Source organism: Parus major, chromosome Z, assembly GCF_001522545.3.
Source record: "Parus major isolate Abel chromosome Z, Parus_major1.1, whole genome shotgun sequence".
NCBI classification, from domain to species: Eukaryota; Metazoa; Chordata; class Aves; order Passeriformes; family Paridae; genus Parus; species Parus major.
In genome coordinates, this window is record NC_031799.1 from 26,900,805 (window position 1) to 26,921,680 (window position 20,876).

Sequence of the window (20,876 nt, forward strand, 5' to 3'; positions counted from 1 at the left end):
CCATCTCTGATATCCAGTAGTCTTGTTTGACTGCAAAGGTTTCTTAGTTATGATGAAAGTGTTCAGTATTCAGTGTGTCATAACTAACACTGGCTAGCTACAGCTTGGGTTTCTAGTACTGTCCGATATTTCTAAAGTAAGAAACCCTTTGTCTTCTAAATATCCAGTCTCAGTAAACGTACAGTACATTTGGTACCTGTATTTATCAAACAGTTTTTAGAGGCCTCAGCTATTCAAGTGCATTTATAATTGGAGGCTTTTTCATTTCAACATGAAATTATGGGATTACTTGCATGGATTCAGCTACAGAGATATGACTGCAGCTGGTGTTTGAGTTACATATTAAGTAAAATTTGACTGGAAGACTAGTGCAAGAGTAAAGACAAAGAAATTTGGAAAACAAGCATTAATTCCTCATGAAAGTGGGGGTTTATAAACCACCGAGAGGGAATTACAAACCATGAAGTCACAGAGATCTAAGAAAAAGGTGGAGTTGTAGTTTCACAATGCGTATTAACTGTTCTCTTAACCTTTCTTTGTTCTCAAGACTTTTTTTCCTCACAACGATTGGAATTTGCTGCTCTCTCGGTTGTGTAAACACAAGAGCTTTTTGTAGGGCTGTGCTGTAAACTGTATCACAAGTAACCTAAGTTAAAATTAATTTTTGTCTCATTTGGAACAAGTGGCATGAGGAAAAGAGAACGGGCAGGATAACTCCTTAAGCTGGCTTGCAGTGTCAAAGAAAATATTGTGTAATCACATCCTGGGTAACCCCAAAGATGGACTGAGCTACAAAAGAAATGTTGGGTTCCCAGTGGAATCGGAGGGCACTGGATTGCACAAGACCCAGTTCCTCAACTGTGGGCAGTAAAGCATGTGTCAATCCAACAGCTGGCTTCCAAAAGACAGACTTTGGAACTACTCTAACAAGTGTAAATAGGTGCATGGTTATTTTTTAATTCCCTTGCACCTGGGTCTTCACAACCCTTTGTAACTATGCTCTCTGTCAGGAAGCCTGTGAAAATGTACTTCTGGTTGCTCTTATCCTGACCTGGTTTCTTCAGTTAAAGGTGATTTCGAGGTAGTTGGCTAACACTGGGGCATTCTACTCCCATATGCCTTTTCTACCCTAGAACTGGAATTTAGCACACTAAAACCATGTTTTGCACATTGAAAAGATAATGAACTTATACTCAATTTCAGTGAATATTTCATAGGCATGCTTGCAGAAGCTCAGAAGGAGCATGCTAGACTTAAATTTGTGATAAACAAGAATGCAAAACTTAGTAAAACATACAGGCACTGTGCAAAGTGAAAATTAGCTGGAGTCCTCACTTTTCATTGTTATGCATTGGCAGATCTCAAAGCAGTGTGCTGAAATAGGTGTACATTAAAGTGAAGAATAAACAAAGCAGGGGGGTTTATTTGGTTGAGGTTTAATGAGGTTACACCAGTATCACTCAGAACCAAATGAATTTGGAGCTCTGTTTGCAATATAGTTACATGTGTGATTGTAACACACATAGGAGTACCTGAACTCGTTCATATTTCGGCAGCTGGAAGCCACAGCAGCTTAAACCATACAGGACACTGAAAGTTTCCCATGTCTTTTGCTACCCGAGATGGTTCACATGTATTGATTGACAGTGTTTAGAAGGATATCTTTAAGCTGCAGCCCCCTTAAGCTGTGCCATAATTTTCTTGGGCTTTGGTATTTTTTCCAGGTTTCTTTCCAAAGAGCTATCTTTTTGTCCTGGTTTCAGCCAAGACAGAGTTAATACTTCTGCAGTAGCTGTGGAGGGGAGGAGCCCGGAGCCATGTGGCAGCGTCTAGGTTGTTACTCTGTACCCTGCACTTCATCCTGTCGGAAGTAGGGCGATCTCACTTCGGGAAAGAAGGGTGTGGCTTCGGGTCAAGATCCCGTGTGGTGGGCAGAGGGAACCTGGCGCCTTCGGGGAGTGTTTTGCATGTAAATCACCCTCTTTTGTACGCTCTTGTTATTAATACTGTTACTGTCCATTTTCTTGTCTCATTGCTGCTTCCAGTAAATTGTTCTTACATCAACCTGTAATCTCTGCCTTTTGTTTCTTTCACTGGAACAGGGACATTGAGGGAGCAGCCAGGCTTTCTTTTTAGTGGGAGTACCAAATTGGGAATACCATTCCTAAACCATGACACTTACCAATATAATTCTGCCAGTGAACCCACAAAGCTGAATTTTAAATTCACTTTGGAATGCAAGAACGTTTTTACCTTGTTTTTTTGAAAAAGGTGATAATACTTGCCAATTTTTATGGTGATTCGGTGAGTTTAGACCCATAATTTTCTTTAACTCTTGAGCCTGATGTAAACATTTTTGGGTAGGTTGATATTACATTATGTCTCCTTTTTTAAGCTGTTATGCTGTGACGTGGCTGTGCAGCTGCTATGGGCAGGGTGGTGAAGTAGTATTTTTTAGTCAGACTTTTTAGAACAATATTTGAAGTTTGCCATGACTTGATATTACAGCACATTAACTGCATGCCATAATATGGTAGAAGACATTGACTGTCTGGTTTCTTATCCTTGCAGTAGTCTTGTGGACTGCCCTAACAAATTCAGTGAAAGGCCTTTGAGCAGCTTTAGCTGTTTTGAAACCATTTCTGGAGATACAGAAAAGCACGAATTTTGAACAGCATGTAGGGAATGTGGTGCTTTGTGTTGATGTGTCAAACTATTTTGCTCCCTCTTCAATACCTGTAGTATGTCTTGGATATGAAACTCAGTATTATTTTGAGTTGATGCAATGTAGCTGAAGTATTTCTAAGTGAAAATGCCTAAGAGGAAGCCACCTTGAGTGCCCTTTATCATGCAGCTAGTGGGTTAAATATCTGTGAAGCCAGGAAAAGTGATGGTCCCCTTTCATGCTCAGGGGATATGCAGAATGAAAACAAGAGCAGCATATAATCCCTGATATTCATTGGACAGGCAGCTAATAGATATGAATTTAAATTATCTTTTGTTTTAAAGAAAACAATTTGGAGATTATAGTTACAATTCTGCTAAAGCTTAAATTTAGTAAAATAATGTAACTTTGAGTTAAAGACTGATATTATAGAACAATTATAGAATAATTCAGTGGAGTACTCAGTTTCTGTTTCAAAGATCTGAATAAAGCAGGGTCAGTAAGAAGGTCATAACAGGTATGAAAGCCGCATCCAGGCAGGTCATAAAAAATCTCTAAGGATGGAGACACCACATTGACCACTGGTCCATCATCTAGATGTCAGACTTTCTTTTTATAGTCTCTGAACATTGTGTGTTTATACTTGCTTCTGTTGTCTCTTGTCCTGTGGATGGAGGACAAGAGCTTGGCTCGATCTTCTGAATAACTTCTATTAGCGGTCTGCTGTTAGGCCCCTGGAGGTGGAATCGACCCTGCTTCCAAGTTTGTCCTCATAGGTTCTGTGCTGCAGCCTCCAACTGTGTTGGTGGCCTCTTGTGTGAACTTTTTCCTGTTTGACAGTGCTTTTTTCTGTGATAGGGCACTGGAATAAGACCTAGATTCAGAATTTTAAATTCAGCTAAGGTCTGAATATTGGCAGATTTCTAAATAAAAGCCAGAACAGTAGGTGGCCAAAGACTTTCCAACAACCAAACTGGGAAAATATTCTTCCCCCAGTTTGTGTAAAAATAACCATAGGATAATGAACTATGATTGGTTTAAATCCATGAAGGATACTGTGACCAGAAGCAAGCTGTTCAGCTCATGTAATTGACTGAGCTTTCATTCTTTAATGAACTGCACCGTTTGAAAAATATAATGTTTTGATAAATTTATTTGGCAATGTAACATTTCTTTATAAGTATTGTATTTAATAACGTCAGCCGTAGGTTTTTTTATGGTTTCCTATGTTTCTGTTATATTTCAATTTTAGAAATGCAGTATGCCAACAGTAAATTAAAAATTACTGTAGATGGAAGCTATAGCCAATGTGCTTTTTGACATTAAAAGAGAGACATCTCTCTTTGAATTAAAATTCAAAGTCTAGATTGAACTCATTAAGTTCCATCTCTTCTTACATAAAAAAGTACTACAATGTGTCTTGTTTAATTAAAAACATTAGTGCAGAGAACTTTTTGGCTCCTTGAGCAATTAAACACGTGGGAGATGTTAAAGACAGGTCGCTTTCTTGATTATTATATATTAAGGGGAAAGAAGAATATGAATTTTAAGAAATCCCACTGTTAAGAAAAATAACATCTTAATTACTTCCCCTGTTAGGCAGAGGTATATGTTCAGAGACAGTAAACATGCATGAATTATCACTATGGTTGAAACCATGTTTTGCTTATTTCTGGTTAAGAAAATATCTAATTTCTCATCTAACAGTAAGTTCTTTATAAAACATTATAGTGATTCTAGAATACTTACCTGTTGTTTGGAGCAGTGTCTTTCTCATCTAGACTTAATTTCCAGTTGTGTACTGAGCCTTTAGAAGAAGAAACCAAGCAAACAAAACTGCTGCACATCCTCTTGCTCTCAGGGAAGATGGTAAATCGCTGTCACTGATGACGCTTAGAAGAGAAAAAAGAGGAACTAAGGGAAGAAAGTATTAAAGCCTTCTTGGCAAAAGCATACAAGATGCAGCAACAAGGTTAAATGGGCTTGTAGCCTCATTTGACAAGCTTACACAGCAAGTGGTAGGAAAAAAAAATTGTTTAAGTTGTTAATTTGAACTTTCTAATACAAATGATAGTGTACCACACACAAGATAACTATTTTGAACTTTCAAATTAAAGAAAATGGTCTTAGTCAAAGACACTGGGATATAATGCAATATGTATATTAGAATACATGTATATGTTTATAAGCATAATATAATCTAACTGTTTCTAAATGGTTATATTTCTAGTGTTGTAAGAAAAGGAATGTTCCTCTTTTACTATAACAGTAAAAATACTTCTGCATTCCATTTTCAGAGTAGTGGAGCATGAGGTGAATTTACAAGCAGAAGCAGGAACTCAATAGGATTCTGGAAATAATATGGGCTTAAAGTAAGGAGAGAACAAGAATGTAAACAGCTTTGTCTCATCATCCCTCCAGATGCCTCTCTGTTCACTATCTTCTTACTATCTCTTTAATGTTCTTTTTCAGAACTTTTCTCTCATGTTCAGCCACTTCTCTCCTGTTGAGGCTTTGTTGCTTTCTTACATTTCTTCCTCCGGTCCCATTAATAAAACAACCATTAGCTGTTCAGAACCAATTCAGAATTAGGTTTTAAGGTTGTGTTCTGATCTTGAAAGTAGTCAATGTCTGACCTACTTGGAATCAAACTTCTTGGGCCAAATCTAGCCGAGTATTTTGTCTTTCAGTTTACATTGCTGAAACAGCCTTTTGTCATTCTGGATCTGTTGTCCTCAGATTTACTATAGCAAACTCCCCAGTCAAGTTTTGAGTGCCTCTGGAGAGAAAATGGGAAGAAAATAAGATAACCAAAAAGCATTTCACAGCACATTAAATATGATTCGATTTGCAGGCTGGGCTAAGCTGTATTAAAATCGTCTGTGGGTCTGGAAAACTGATTTTCAGTTGGAGGAGGCTGTTGCTGGTTTTGAAGAAGAAATTAGTTTTAATTTGTTAGTGGAAAAAACAAATTGCTTGTGAAAATCAGATTGTGAAAAGGCTCAGTTCTGCTAGCCTCAGTGGGTAAGGGTATGGTGTTTTTATTAGAATTTCTTTTGAAGTGTGAGGAAGGAGAAGTATTGATATTTTGTGTGGAAGGAAAACAGAACCTGGTAGGTTGCTTAGCAGTATGTGAGAACTGATGTTTACTCTGAATACAAGGATAATGGTAGGAAATCAAGATGTATTACAAATGAGCAAAAGAAAATACTTTGGTAGGTGACAGGTAATTAAGAAGGTGCAAGAAACCCTGAAATTAGTTCAGTTGGTTAGAGCATGATGCTCATAATGCTGAGCTTGTGGGTTCAATCCCCACACAGGCCATTCACTTAAGGCTTGGGCTCAGTGATCCCTGTGGGTCCTTTCCAAAATGAAATATATAGTGGTCTTTAAAGTTGTAAGTGTCCTTGCTTCTTTGACTGTGAAGTGTCACAGAAGGGAAATGAATGTTCTGTGAAGGTGTGGGTAGATAAATGGTTCTGTATGGAAATAGAGACAGTATTTTATGTCTTTTTAACTTTAACTGTTATTGTACATGTTTAATTATTCCAGCAGTAGCAACTGTTGGAACGTACTGTGTAATGTCAAATCTCAGTGAGGCTGCTGTGTTGAGAGTAGAGAGGTCCTTTGTGATAAGACTTTGGAAATGTCCTTTTATAACCTCAATATAGACAATTGATCTAGGAAAAGATTGATTTGAGTAGGTGTTTGAAGCGAGCATTCATGCTATCTGCAAGTGTTTTGCTCAGTTTTGATTCACCATGGTTGAAGGTCAGGCACTCTGTCTGTATGTGAGCATTAAAGATTTCATAATTCAAATTAAAATTTTCTCTAAACTATTGTTTATTTCCCCAGAAAATGCTGTATCTTACGTGTGTGTGCACCCATTCCTTACTTCTTTTTCACCAGTGTCTTTATAGTTTCAGGGGAATAAGCAGAAATATGTATTTCAGATTGTAGTCCTTTCATTCTTTAGACCATGTGATGGACTAAAGTAGCAGTTTAATAAACCTTTTATTTATGACACCTCCATCTATTGACATGGATCATGTATAGGATTTGTTTTGCAATTACAGTTTGTGATCTCTCATTTCCTGTTTATTCTTACATACTTTTATTTTAAAATTTTGTTTTATCTTTGTAATGGATGAGGCCCTTTTGAAGTCATAATTAAAATATTGGATCACAATGTGTGATTGGATCACGAACAGTACTTATTCACTGGGTGAATTGCTACATAATATAACTATTTTTTACTGAAACAATGATATACCCATAAATACAGTGCTGTAAATACAATATTTACTGTAACATGTTATACAATTCTGTTGTGTTTATGAGAGGGAATCTTTAATAGATTGCATACATACATAACATTAGTCATTCTGTATTTTAAATTATGACATGCCTCCGTTTCATGGAATATTGGAGCCAGTTCTAGGTAATTATTAGAATGTCATATGCTTTCAGAATATGATAGAACATATCAAATGTGTTATGGCTATTGCTACCATTTCTGCTAGTTTCAAAACACTTGAGCAGTACTCTTGGTGTTCAGCAAGTAGCTCATGAAAATACTACTGTTGGACTAGTTCACACAAAGTCTGGCTTTAGCAAATCTCATTATATGATTACAGCCATACTTAAAGTGTTAAATTGTGTGTACAAGTAATGAAAGAAATGGCAGGTCAGCTGTGGATTACATGGACTATGTGGGAGTGTCAGTTTGCTAAGTTGTCTGTCTTTTCAGTTTTGTCTTTGTAGCCTGAACATTTTAGTTGACTTAAGAACATCACTGTTACTGTCAAGACTACTATGATAATTATACCATTTATTTGGAAAAGATGTATGCTATCTAGACTTGATGATAACAGCTACACATCATTTGACATCTGCAATGGTGTGTTTCTTTCACACAAAAAAACAGAAGATAAAAAAAAACCCTTATGTAATTTTTAGCTCACTTAATAGTGCTGGAACTAATGAAATTGGTAATCTAAACTTCATCACAGACAGAAATTAAATAATTTGCAGTGCAGAAGTAAGAAAAAATTGGCAGTTTTTCTTTGTTGCACTCACTACGTGTAGTGATTACATGAAAATGACTTTTTTAGAACATTTTTCTAGATTTATTTCCTTGTATATTTTAGGATTTATATAAATTTTTAACTTGTTTTAGTTAAACGTTAGAAGTCGTTCTTTGAGTGTTGCCTGTTTGCAGATAATCCTGTCTTTTAAAGTTCAGTTGTCACATAAATAGTCTGATCAATAATTTATATTTACAATGGATTATTTAAAATTACTGACTTGAGAGCCGTTACACAAGAAGACACCGAAGATTATCAACTCTGAAAGCAACTTGCCTGCTCTTGAGTGATAAAGAAATGAAATACCAGGGAGAGCTGGCCCTCCTGTCTTCTACCAAAAGGAAAAAAACCCAAACCTCTCAAAAGGGCAGAACAAGTTCCTTTGAAGAGTCCAGCTACTAGGAAGCAAAAGAGGAAATAGGAAATAGAGAATGCCTTTAATAAACGAAGGAAAAGGAACTTAGAGTAGGGAACTTTTACAAAATACAGAATAGAGCAAGCATATATAAAGTGAAAAGAAGTAAAGGCGGTTTTTTTTGCTTCTCCTTTTTTTCCTTTTGTATTTGTCAGGGCAGAGAAAGTATAAAAGAGTATAAAAGTATGTTTTAAAAGTTATTTACTTATATTTAAAAGTATCTCAGCATAAAAGAGGAGAGAGGACCAAAACAGAAAATAATGGGAAGGGAATTTAGCTGCTAGCATAATTATAGTATTGCTGGACTGAAGGCTCAGCCTGAGAAATATTTAGAGGTTTTACAGGACCAGTACAAGCAATATTTGCATTTGTGTGGTAAGGGGAAAAGTATTTAACCACTTGCCCAAGTCAAGCTACTGGATTGAGAAAGGGCCAGTAAGGGGGCCCTCAGTAGCTGAGCAAAGGCAGCACAGAAAGGACTGACTAGAGAGCAGCTATAGCTCTAGGAAGGCAGTTGGACTGCATATGGGACTGCTGTGGATTTGTAAAAGGAATAAGATGTAATGATAAATTAATCTGGTTTGGTCATAGTGAAAACCAGCCTTGTTTCAATAACGTGTCCGTTCACCAGGATGTGGGCTCTGGTGTGTGAAGCCTTCGACTTCCTAGCTGGTACCTCCTGTATGAGTGAATTGACAGAAGTTTCCTACCCAGTCTACCAGCTAGTCACAAGCACGTAAAAAGTATGTGAAAAGGAAGACAGCCATACAGGTATTTCTGTGTTGTTTGGTTATAGAGTAGAATTCCTAATATGGTGAGGTAGACAGCATTAACAGGATGGGGTTTGGTACAGCTGGGATGGGAAGGTATGTGGAAGCTTACTGTTACTCTTACCAGCACCTCCTACAAACGAGAGCATTGAGGTGCTGGAGCAGAAAACACTGAGGAGAGAGGGGTTAAAAGTTAGGAGTACTGACACTTCTATGTCAAAGGCCTAGCAGACACATTCTTGAAGGGCTCCATGAGATGGGGTTTTCAGTGCTGCAGTGATCCTCTTTTGACTGAGTTAAAGGACAACAGAATTAACTGGAGTTGAGTACCATAGATGAAGAATACCAGTAGGTTTTTATTTGTAATTGTTTTATTCCTAGTACTTCTGCTGCAGTGAGAAGGGGTAGGCATTAGACTGACAACATCAGTACACCTAGTTAGTCAGTATTTTTACAGTATTCAGAGTAATTCAAAGAAAACTATTTTAGTGATATAACATATTGGTGGCTTTTATCAAGGCAAGGAGTCTTGTTTGATTGCAGTCATGACAAAATAAGGTCCCTAAAACACTAAGAATAAAAGAATAATCATAACTGCAATGTGCTTACAGCCATTAAGGTGGCTTTTAAGGAAATGTTTTGAAGTGCTTTTAAAGAGGATCTGCATCTGGATCACATTTTTTTTGTTCCTGTGTATTTAAAAATAACCAGACACCTATAAGGAAAAGATCCACTATTACCACTATAAACCTGGCTTCTGCTCTTTTGGGATTCAAGTTGAAATTTACATTAGATTAATATGCATAAATTAAGTCAACAATCAAGCATGTTAAACTCCCTAATGTTACTGAGCTGCAACTTGTGTAATTTGATTTATTTTTTTTTTCTTTGAGGATTCATTCTATGAGCCCTCACTTGGACCCTCAGTCAAAGCCTTGTAAAATCAGCAAAATTTATTTGAATTTATTTGAATTGAACCATTTTCGTTTTGAGGTATGTGGACATGATAGAAATTTGTGAATTAGTGACTCAGATGGTAGCTTAGTAAGTCGAAGCAGTTTTTATGTGTATTACCTCTTTATTTACATTAATTTCTGAGTTATTGCTGAGGTAAATAGGTTACTAAAAAGTTCTACATAAAATATCAGATGGAGCATTTTGGAGGCCACCACCACATAGCACCCATTGGATTTGTTACTTTGACAATATTTCTGTGTAGAGGTCCTGTTTATTGTTAAAACCTTGAAGTTCTTGTTCTGAGATTAACAAGCTTCTATGTCCCAGAACTTTTGCAATGTAAACTAAATGTTGAGAAGAAGTATGGGAAAACTCCCGTATCCATTTCCACTTGAAACTTCTAAAGATAACAGAGTAGGGGCTGGAGGACAGACAGCGGACAGCATGAAAGAGATTATGGTCCTTGCTTGTATCCACTGGCTGACTGGATTGCAGAGACATACTTTGTAGCAAGGGAAGAAAAACCTTTAATCTCCAAACATTTTGCAATTAGTAACATCTCTCCCATGCTAAAATGGGTTCTCTGTATTTCTTTTTTGTCTAATTGACATTACTTGCTTGTTAATAACTTGCTGCTAATTGACATACCACAATGTATGCTTAAATGTTAAAAAAAAAAAAGGAAAAAAAGAAAAAGTGGTTTAAAATCCCTTTTTATCTTTATGTAGAATCCTGAAAGAGACTGTTTACTTCCTGGAATCAGTCTAGAATCAGTGTGTTAGGCTTTTTCCCCATTTACAGATGGAGTTTGTAGGTCATTGATGTTACTTGGAGTAAAATATTACTTTTTCTCATGTAGTCTAGCAAAGTCAGTTGTAGAGTATTATGAAAGATCCTTGATATTTGAGGAAAGGGGTTCTCTGGTTTTAAAGTTTGGTCTACCCTGCTTGGAAAAAAAATCATATTTGCTCAAAAAACTTTAAAACTGAACCAGCTACTTTATGTTTGTTTTTGTTGTACAGCAAAGTTCCTATATAAAAGTAGAATTTTGGGTTACTGTTCCTTCTTTCATATGCATATCTTGAAATTATTTTGCAGACTTTTGCAAGTTAGAAGCTGTTCCAGCAAGCTTAGTGATTGTGTCAAACATGTACAGCTTCAGCAGAGACAGCAAATGTTTATGAATGATAGCTTTATTCTTTGATGTAGTCCTGAATTTTTGCAGTTGTTAAGCATTTTTATGCTTGTAATTTGTTGTCTAGATAGTCTTGAAATTAGAAAAATCCTAAATAGATGCAGATACCATAAAATTGTACTACTTTTTTTTTTTTTTTGGATTTTAGCCAGGTTGTACGTAAGGTCTCCACCCATGATGACTAAGTCCTTTATATATTTGAAGTATATAAGTGAAATTGAATGTACGTAATGTTTATTATATGTGTGTATGTCTAAAGAACACATAATCTGATCCATATATATATAGGTAGCGCTTATAAGATGTGTTTACTGCTCAATTACATTGAAAATTTGTATTCAATTCAGCTTCACTATACCAAGAGTTATTGCAATTACTACTTTTCAGGGCATGCTCAATGATTTCCTAAGTGTAGCCTGCATTTTTCTTGAGTATCTACCATAGCATTGATATCACTAAAATGTATTTATTTTAAAAGAAAGTTCTATTTGAAAGGCTTCTATCTAATTTTGTCTGATTGTGCATTCCAGTTTGAAGGTTCTTAATACTAGATCCTTTCAACATTGACATGCTGGAAACAGTTCAGTGAAGTACCGCCAAAGATGAATATGGCTGGAGTACATGATGTACTGTGGGCTGAGGGAATTGTGTATTTTCATTTGGAGAAGTCTAAGGAGACATTTGTTTGTTGTCTTCAGCTACCTGATGGGAGGCTATATAAAAATATGCAGCTGGACTTTTTTTGAAGGTACAGGGTGTTTGCATGAGAGAAAACAAACACAAGGAGCATGGGAAATTTTTGTTAGGTATTAAGGAAAACTTTTTCAGCAGGAGGACGGTCAAACACTGAACAGGCTGTTCAGCGAGGTTGTGAAATAACCACCTCTGAACATGGTAAAAATTTTGCTAGACAGGCTTTGAGTCTGGTATAATTTGACCCTACTTTGAGCAGGGGTAATAGACCAAATTGCCACCATAATTCCCTTCCAACTATATTAATCTATGATTTATTATTATTATTTTTAGTATTAAACTATTCCTTTTTTCACTTTTACAAGTAATAATTGTGACTTTCAGTTTCGTTGCTACATAAAAATAGTGTCTTGTTTCACACCAAAGAAAATATTTGCTTAAATTGCACCTGTATATGAATAATTGTAACACATGAATAAATAATACTGCTTGGTTTTGATTCCCTTTGATTATTACTTTCAGATTCTAATTAGTGTGTCTGACAACCTTTCTAAATTGTGGGTTTTTTCTTGTTTCTCAAAGTGGAATGCAATGGGATATTAAGTCTAAATCCCTACAAATGTTTGCTGAACCTGTATGGATATTTGTGGTTAAATGAAATACCTCACTATGTAGAAAGTATGCTTGTGGCCTTTTCTCTGTATGAAACCTTTTCTTTTCAGATTTTCCATGAGTATCTTTCTAAGAAAATAGAAGTTTCCAGCCACAAACCAGCTTTTTCTTAACTCTGCTGTTTTTTCTGCAGATTTAGAGAAACTTCTATTTTCTGTGGTGCATTTTCAAGTAAGGTACATTTTCAAGTTGCTATATGGCAGTTAGAGTGGAGCATGTCCCCATACATGTCTCTGCATCTGTGCTAATAATCCTCTGTTTTTGGAGTGAAAAAAATGCAGGAAACTTAAGCAAATGCTGAAAACTTTTTAATAGTACTAGCAGAAACTGGCTTACTGAATGTTGTCCCAGTACAAAGACAAGTGCTGAACAATTAGGGAGCAATTAGGAATACCAGGTGAAAGGGAGAATAAGACTTTAGCTTTCCAGAATTTCACAGACTTAAGTTATTGTGATACTGTAATCAAAAACTAGACTGCACTAACCTTCATATTTAAGACTTTTTTTCCCTTAGTAAATTTGGTACTAGAATTAGTTAATAGTTAAATAATTACTGTAATCTTAGGTTTTGGTGGTGTTAGAATAGCAATGTGGCTGGTTTTGTAGGCATTCAAAATTAGTTGAGCTGCTTGTTAAGCTTTGAACATAGCTCTCTCACAGATAAATTTTCAAGTAAATGCCCTAGGTTCACTGTACTTTTATTTCTTTGGCATGTTTATAGAATAGGTATCTTTCACAGTTTCTTTGGTTTTTAATGGGGTTTAAATGGTTAAATGTATCTGTTTATGTACCGAAAGATAGCATGTAGAAGAGTTAATTGGAAAGCTGAGAATGGAACTGAGGTTTGTTTCGACTTCATAAATTACATGGTGATCCCTCACACATTCAAAAGACCTAGCTTGAATTTGCAGTAATGTTAACACTTGCCTCCCCCACTCCCACAACTTTGCCAGCAGCTCATGTATTTCAGTAGTGTAAATTGTATTGATGTTTTTAGAAGTACCACTTTCATATAAGAACTTCTTCAGAACTCTTCATAACTGCATTCTTCTCATGTGTTTGCCAGGAGGCCTACCACTTTTGTCTGAGCATTGAACTAATGTGTTTGTGTGGGTTCCATTCTCTTGTGTCTGTCAATTTGTGTGTGTGCCACATCAGCACCCCTTATATCTTACATTGTTAATTAAAGGCTGCCCCTACTGCTGTTCCAGAATGTCTGTGTTGACTGGTGCCCCGTTTGAGATGCAAGCTTTCCAGTTCATGCAGCTCTCTCTGCTGGTCAGCCTGTATAATCAATTATGCCTCAACAGAAGCACTGCCAGGATTTTTCCTTTAGTGTAGGTCTTTTCCTACTTAAGGGTCAGGAAGCTTCATGGGAGAAGGTCAGTTGCCTTCCTCCTCAAGTCTCTTAAAAGATATCTAGATAATTAACTTAGGTAGTTCTGCCTCACCCCATGTTCTGTTCCAGTGTGAGTCATTGTCCTTGCCAAATGGATTTGCAGTCTTGCCTGATTTTGCTGCTGTATTCTGTGTCTTTCCTGGGAGCGAAAAATTCCTTTCGTGCCCTGTTTACCCAGTTATTTTAGTATGGAGCTGCTATTTTATAAAGACTTGTTTGTCTTAGGTCATGCAATGACTGCTTATGCATGTTTTTTTTCTTGTCTGAAAATCCCTATCTGGTGCACTGCTTTGAGTTTGATTTAATTCCTTGGAAGTTGACTTAATGAGTGGCTGATTGTGATTCTCTGTCTCTTATGTTAGTAATTTACTCTGATTACCTTCCCCTTTTGGGTCACAAAAGAAGAGTGCTAGTCAGTAGAATGGGAGAAAGAAGAAAACTGTAGAAAGTGACAGGAAAAGATGGAGAAAGAAACACTGGAAGAAACAGAAGAAATTACATGGAAATGAGGTTTGAGTGTTCTTAAGGTTAAGCATTTTGTAGAAAAAAAGTCATAATTTTTAACTTAATTTAACTTAATTCTAGGACCTTCTGGTCTTACGGTTTTCATATCCGGAGGGACAAGCACCTCTGTAATTTTTCATAGAGTCATAGAATCACTAAGACTGGAAAAGACCTCTGAGGTTGAGTCCAACCATTAACCTAGTAGCACTGTGTTCACCACTAAATGACATCTCTATGTGCCACATCCACATGCCTTTTGAACACTTTCAGGGATGGTGATTACACCACCTCCGTGGGAAACCTGTTCCAATGCCTGACTACCCTTTCAGTGAAGAAATTTTTCCCAGTATCCAGTCTAAATCTCCTCATGTACAGCTAAAGGCCATTTCCTCTTGTTCTGTCACTTATTACCTGGAATTAGATACCAAAGATACCAAATAAGATAAGATACCAAACCCCACCTCATTATGACCTCATTTCAGGTAGTTGTAGAGAGGAAGGTGGTTGTTTTCAGGTGTTTCTTGTAAAGACCACAATGTCGGGGTTTTTTATTCATCTTGGCTTGAAATATTTGTGAATTTTGGATCACAGTGAAACTACCCTGGGAAAATACTGTTGTGAGCTTGTTCTGGTCCTAAGCTCTTTTCTGGGCACTTATTCTTGGCTGCCACTAGAAGAACTAGATGTGCCTTTGGTCTCATCCTGTATGTCTGTTCTGAAACAAGTGAACCAACAAATGGCCTGGAAAACACATACTGAGAGAAATTTAACTCTCAAAAGCAAATGGCCTGTTGTAGTTTAGGTAGAGAAAAAATACAAGTAACAGAATTGTTCCATGGGCAGTTGAAAATTAGTCAGAAGTCATACAGTGCGCTAAACATTGACAGGAGCTGAGGAAACACACATACTCAAAGAGTGTTTAAAGTTGGAAGGGTCTACAGTCGGTCATCTGGTCCAACCTGTCTTCTCAAGCAGGGCCATTGTGGAGGACATGGTGTGGGATTGTGTTCTTGGATATCTCTGGTAAGGAAGACTCCACAGCCTTTCTGGACAAACTGTTCCAGTGCACAATCACCTTCACAGTAAAGAAATTAATCCTTGTATCCATGTAGAACTTCTGTTGCTGTTACTGTTAATTTTCTTCTCTCATTACTGTTTCCAGTAAATTGTTCTTACCTCAATTGTTCTTACCCCAGTGGTAGTCACTTTGTGCCTCCAGTTCTCAATTTCATCCTATCAGAGTGGGAAAGGAAGATCAAGCACGTGGTACTGGTTTGGGAAAGTACTGGTGGGGGCACTGAGCTGAAGAGTACCGTTCCTTAACCACAACAAGTGTTTAGAGAAGGAAAATATTACTAAGCACATCTAGTTAGCTTTGTGTGCTTTAAGTCAAAGCCACTCCAGAATGGCTGTAAATGAATTTTCATAAATAAGTAAAAGAACCTTAATTGCTAAATTCTCTAGAGATATTTCAAAACTGGGGCTGGACTTACAGGTGTCACAATTTGTTAGAGAGCAGTTTGAGGAAAGGAAAGGCATGCTTCAGGTAGCTGAAAGAAACAGAAGGGGTAGACCAAGAAATATTTCATAAATAGTGAGTGTGCAGAATTAAGCTTTTATTTTCATTGTTGGAATATAGGTGTTCCAGAAATACATACTGGTACTCCTTCGTTATAGAATTAACAGCAGCAGCTCAGAATACTAGGATCAGGAGACATGAAAGACCAGAGACTGGTGAAGAAAGAACATAGTTAGGAATTCAGGTTTTGAATCAAGAAAGATCCCCGTTCTGAATCTCAGCGAGGAAACGAATGCTGTTAGGCAAAGGCTGTAGTGCAAAATGCATGCAACAAAATACCTTTTTGATGATGTGTCTGTCCAAAAAATATGGCCATGTTTATTAGCTTTGTTGCCAAGTTCACATACTTAAAATTATATGATCATAAGCACTAATTACTTTTTCTCATCCTGTCTATGCTAGTAAAGAATATTAGTCTGTAGAAGTCTTGTTGAAAGCTGTTGTATTGTGGTATGTGTTCAGTGGGCACTGGGCTTCAAGCAACCATTGCAAGCAAAATCCAAGTATCCAAGTATCAAGTAGTACTGAGAAGGAACGTGGTAAGCTTTGCTCTGTCCGTTTCTTTTCCTGTTCAATAGACAGCTGAATCTGGGCAGTAGTCCATAAGAAATGTGTGTCACATACTGGTACTGAAGGGAAATTAAAAATTTCAAGCTCATCACATTGATAGTCTAGGGAAATTTAATAATCACAAAATCATTTGTGGTAAACTGTTTCTTGCTGTGATACCAATCACAAAGCAAATACTTCACTGATTGTAGAACTGCATACTAGTAATGAGGAAAACTTCTGCAATATAGGCAAGTACTTGAAGTAGAAAAGCAGTTATCTTTGATTTTAATTCTTTTGAAAAACTGAATGAAGGAGAACTGTTTTAAAGGCAGGTACCTGTCTCTAATTTTGCATAAATCCATCATATATGTTATGATAATTGTATGTAAAGCAACTGAGGGAAGGAGATGTACTGCAAGTGTGTTTAATTAACTTTGATGACTGAATAGATAAAACTTGCACGAACATCCCACACACACATTGTGGGAGGATTTGTTGTGTGTTCAATGTAATACAGCCCTTTTCAAACTTAAATGAACAGGATGACTGAGAAATCACGCTGTAGAAAAACCAATATTAACTTAGCATTGACAGGTGAGAATCAGCTAATTGTGTTACTCTTGCTTTTAGTGTGTCTGAACATCTAGGTTTGTTTCTCTGCAAGTCTGTGCTTCGACTTCTTCAACGTCTGTATGGGTGCACAGCTTTCAGACTCATTAGTTATATTAAAGCTAATAATAAATATTAAATATAAATATTAAAAAGTTATATTAAAAGTCATATTAGAAGCAGGGCATGTTGGGGTGAAAGCTGTGACAAGACACAAGGAAATGACAAACTGCTTTAGAAGCTGTTGGGGGCTGACTGTCCTTCAAGACCACCAGCACTTCATTAAGGCATTGAAACTCATAGTACTGATTTTATGTTTGGCTAGAGATGAAATTGGGTGGCATGGATGTGTTTTATAAACCAATGTTATAACAGCTGACACAACTTGCTGAAACCTCTTACCAGCCTGTAAGGCTGTGTGTTTTAAAAGCTCTGTAGAAAACTGTACTTTTCTTCAAGGAGGAAGGAAAACTGGTTTATGTGAGCAAGAAGTTTGCACAGACTGCCCAAGAAAAATTTGGACAGGTGTGAAATCCATACCTGTGAGTTTGTGGACTGTGTGGAACTATTTCTTCAATTCATTTTTGTATGTACTTGTGAGAAAGCCAGATGTTTATAATTACTTATTTTGTTCATTGTACATTCCAGGTGATAAGGAAATAACATAGTTACTTTGTTTTCTCTCCATTCTCTTTGAGAGTGGCAGATCAGACGGTACCTAGGTGGAACCATGAGGACTGGAGCTGCTTTTTTCATCTGGAGGATTGTGTTGTTACAAGTATTTACTGTTCTGGTTTCTGTCAGTAAGGCTAGTTGGCTCTGCAACAGGTAACATTTGCCACTAGTTGAGACTAAACAATCTTTTTTCTGTCATTAGGAATACGCAAAGCATGCCATAGAGACAGGATCATAAAGATTGGCAAAGACCTTCAAGATAAGTTCAGCCTTTGAACACCACCATGCCCAATAAAACCATAGCATAAAGTACTGTCTACTCCTTTGAACTCCTCCAGGGAGGGTGAATCCACCACTGAGCAGTCTGTTCCAATGCTTAATTATTCATTCAGCGAATATTTTATTTTCATTATATCCAACCTGAACCTCTCTTTGCACAACCTGAGTCATTTCCCCTTGTTACTTGGGAGAAGGGATTGAACAGAGCCTTGCAACAACCTCCTTTCTTGTAGCAGCTGTGGAGACTGATAAGGTCACCCCTGCCCTCCTTTTCCCCAGGCTAAACAACCTCAGCTCCCTCAGCTGCTCCTCACAGGATTTATGCTCCAGACCCTTCCCCAGCACCATTGCCCTTCTCTGGACACGCTCTGGCACCTCAATGTCCTTGTCATAAGGGGGCCAATACTGACCATGGGACTCAAGGTGTGGCTTCACCAGTGCGAGGTACAGGAGGCAGTCAGTGCCCTGGTCCTGCTGGTACATGGCCTCTTGTGCCATGGTGGCTGAAGTTCATTAAGAAATAGCAGTCACTTTTACTGGTATGTTTTCTCACTCCACAATGGGAAGATTAAAACAGTGATTAAAATGTGGTGGTTTTTTTGAACATCTGTGTTAACTTGGTCTTGCACAAGGGCTCTACTGAAAGGCTGTGTTAACCTTCACCTTTTTATTTTCTTCCCCAGATTAATTCCTGGTCTCTGGGGTTTTTTTACCCCCCATGAAGGTATTTTTTCCTGCTTACTCTAATTTTATGTCAGTTTAAAATAAGGTTCTTGTAGGTTTCACTTGTTCTAACTTCATTTTTAAAAAGGCCTGAAAATGTCAGCAGTAGGGGGGTGGCACTTTTAATGCTTAAAGGCATTAGCTGCACTTGCAGTGCTCAAAGACATGAACTACCTCCGAGGTTTCCTTCCCATGTTTAAAGAGGGAATAATGACCGAAATCTTCAGCCCTAAGTTCCTAATCAGCACCCCCTGAGGCTCAGAAAGTGTTCTCTTCCTCCATCAACTTTCTCCAGCCCACTAAGAGAATAAGTAAATGCTGCTTTAAGAGTGACTGAAGAAATATTTGATAAGGCTAAAAATAATCAGTTCTCCTTCCCTGTGGATGGGTAGGGGAGAGGAATGGAGTGCACTGAGCCACCTGTGGTGCATTTCTAACTTCAGCTGTTCTTGCTTCTTATTTCTGCTCATGTGTAGCTGTTATTTGGACACCAAGGGAATGAGAAGTCAATGAATTTCTTAACCTTAGTATAGGAATTGTTCTTCATCATATGCTCTGCAGTATCTGATTTTTTAGCCTAGCAATGCTGGGCAGGCTCGACAGAACTGGAGAAAACTGGAAAAGGAGTATCTTTGGTGGGAAGTGGTTTAGTTGGATGAGTCTGGGACCTGATGAGGAGAGACCATATTTGCCAGAAATAGGAGGGGAATGGGTGAGTCCTAAGTACTCTTTTGTACAAGACAATGATGTAGAGGTGCAGGAGATTAAGTGGGAGAAATATCTGCTTTTCCTAGTTTTCTTGATTTTTGTCTGACATGTGGCTCAATGCGCTGTCTTCATCTTCCACCTGAATATGCTTTTACTTAGTCCTCCTGTCATGGAGTCCCCCTCCTCTGGTGCTTGTAACTGCCTCCCAGCAAATAATCCATGAGAAGATACTTTCTTCCCAAGAGTAGTTGGAACTTCTTCCCAAGTTTTCATTTGTGTTATATTTCCAATGTTTAAAGCGTAATGCACTGGAAGAACTTAATTTTGGCTGCATGCCTTCATTTTCTTCCCCCTTTTGGGTTTTTCTAGTGCGTTGTGACTGTATTTATTTTGATGACATGAAATTTAATTCACTTATTATTTGGTGGATTGCCAGACAAATATTGTTATGTGTAGTTTGGGCCTAGATGTGGGAAGACTATTTCTTGAATCTACTAGTGATCAAAGTCCTTACTAAATACTAATTAAGAAAAAAAAAGTATTTAAAAGACTGCTTACTGATAGATGTCACAAACTGAAAGGCCATAAGGGGAGAGGGATGTCCATTTATACATGCTGGAATACCTGTTCCAAAGTGGTCTACTCAGACATTATTAATTCCTGCCTAGGATTTTTAATTGGCTTTTGTTTGCTGATTGGAACATATATTTAGAAAATCAAAGAACTACTAATATTTATAATGATTTGTACTTTGTTTAGGAATATCTTTAGGAGCTCAAAGCATGCATAAAGAGAGAAGACACCATGGTTGGTTTTAAACTTTGATTTGATTTCAGTGGGCTTCAGCAATTTGACTTGGAAATATATGTACAAAACTTTACCTTTTCAAGCAACTGGTTCAGATGGAGACTATTCTTATTAAGTATACTTTGCAAATTATGAAGAAACTTGTTAGTATGTTGGACTTGTATCCTAGACTTAGCTCCAGCTTTTCTAATTATTTGCATTCGATGAAATAAGAAGTATCAGAGAGTCTGCTTTCACAGACATTTTTGGGGGAGCCTAGCTGGGTTTTTCATTACATTGTGGTCACAGCTTGCTTCTGTCAACTTTGCATTAGTCACATTCTGCTTTACCTTGGGAAGTGGTTCTTGGGATCCATGCTTCTGTGCAACAGCTAGTTCCAAAACCTGGGGAGAGGTGTGAAATCTGTATTTCATCAGAGCTGAGGTGAAGCTGCAAGTAACTGTGCAGAATATGGTGAAAAGTTCTGTAGAAAACTGAAGTGGTTTCTAAGTCTGAGATGATGTAGGAAAGAGTCCTTCTTCTGCAGTTTAGAGAATGGAGTATCTTAGGTTTTGAACAGATAACCTTAGGTAGATTCAAATTTCCTA

General features: G+C 37.3%; 1 protein-coding gene and 1 long non-coding RNA gene across 5 annotated transcripts in view; one reads left to right on the forward strand and one right to left on the reverse strand.

Moving 5' to 3' along the window:
* JAK2 (Janus kinase 2) overlaps window positions 1–20,876 on the forward strand; it is an 85,945-nt gene that overhangs the window by 4,488 nt on the left and 60,581 nt on the right. The window lies entirely within an intron of this gene.
* LOC117245591 lies at window positions 2,942–20,868 on the reverse strand. The gene is made up of 6 exons (XR_004500418.1): window positions 20,619–20,868; window positions 15,534–15,590; window positions 15,266–15,432; window positions 5,306–5,444; window positions 4,415–4,557; window positions 2,942–3,539 (listed from the first exon to the last, which is right to left on the reverse strand). It is a non-coding gene; the product is annotated as an uncharacterized LOC117245591 (long non-coding RNA).